Genomic DNA, 1,074 nt, shown 5'->3' on the forward strand with positions numbered 1-1,074 from the left:
TGGGATCCCAACCCCCGGGCGGGAGCGCCCCCGCGCTTCCCAAGCGGCACACTATCCAGTGCGCCACCGGGCCGGCCCCAGATCTAACCTTTCTAACTCACCTAGTCATACATAGAAAAGGCGGTGAACCTGCATGGCATTTGTCCATAAGCGCCAAGAAGCCTGGCTAACAGAGCAACCATCATCTGGAAGGCTTGGCAGAGAGAAGAGAGCACTCTGGAGAGTGGTGCCAGCAATTAAAATCTTGATCCAGAAATGACAGATATCATCTCTGCTCACAACTCATTCATTGGCCAGGGTTGGTCACAGAGCCCCATTAACCCTAGGAGTTCAAGAAATACCTTACCCAGAACTACATTTCCCTGGCTCTCACTGTTTATCAAAGTGTTTCTTAAACTTTAACATGCAGAGCTTCTGAAAACGCAGATGGCATTTCTACCAAACTCCCAGGTGATGCTGATGCTTCTGGTCCACGTTTTGCACTTTGAGGACTAAGATTACTACATTATATGTGTTGGCAGTACATCACAATGATGATACCTTTGCTGTTTAATAGGAGTCCTGCCTCCCAACTTTACTGTAAATTCCCTATCAGAGACCAAGTTTTGAATGCCTTTGGGAACTCCTCACACCACCAAGGACTAAAGAAAAACAGCAGTAAACTTCTAGGCTTCAGGCTGGGAATGAAGAATAAATGGCAATCCTCAGTCTTAATTAGTAATTATTATTGTTCCTAGCGGGCACTTCCACAGAGCCACATGCAATAGCCAGGAAAAAATCATGCTCAATGTGGCACTCAAGACCAATAATTTTAGATGTCTACATTCGAAATGCAACAAAAAAAAGTAAGTTTCAGTAATATAGAAGGAAGACGGGCTTTTCTACAAATTTTTGGAGCATACTCTCAAAAGTTTATCAGTTATATAATTGTAGTCTATCATAGACAAATTACTGGCTTCAGGGATACACAAATCAGGTCCCAATCTCAGAATACATTTTTTTTTTCTTTGAGTGAGAAAATTGTATAGACCCAAATGGGAATCCCAGACTTTCACGTGTGGCTATGTACTGATT

The sequence above is a fragment of the Galeopterus variegatus genome, unplaced genomic scaffold (genome assembly GCF_000696425.1).
Source record: "Galeopterus variegatus unplaced genomic scaffold, G_variegatus-3.0.2 Scaffold7548, whole genome shotgun sequence".
NCBI lineage: Eukaryota > Metazoa > Chordata > Mammalia > Dermoptera > Cynocephalidae > Galeopterus > Galeopterus variegatus.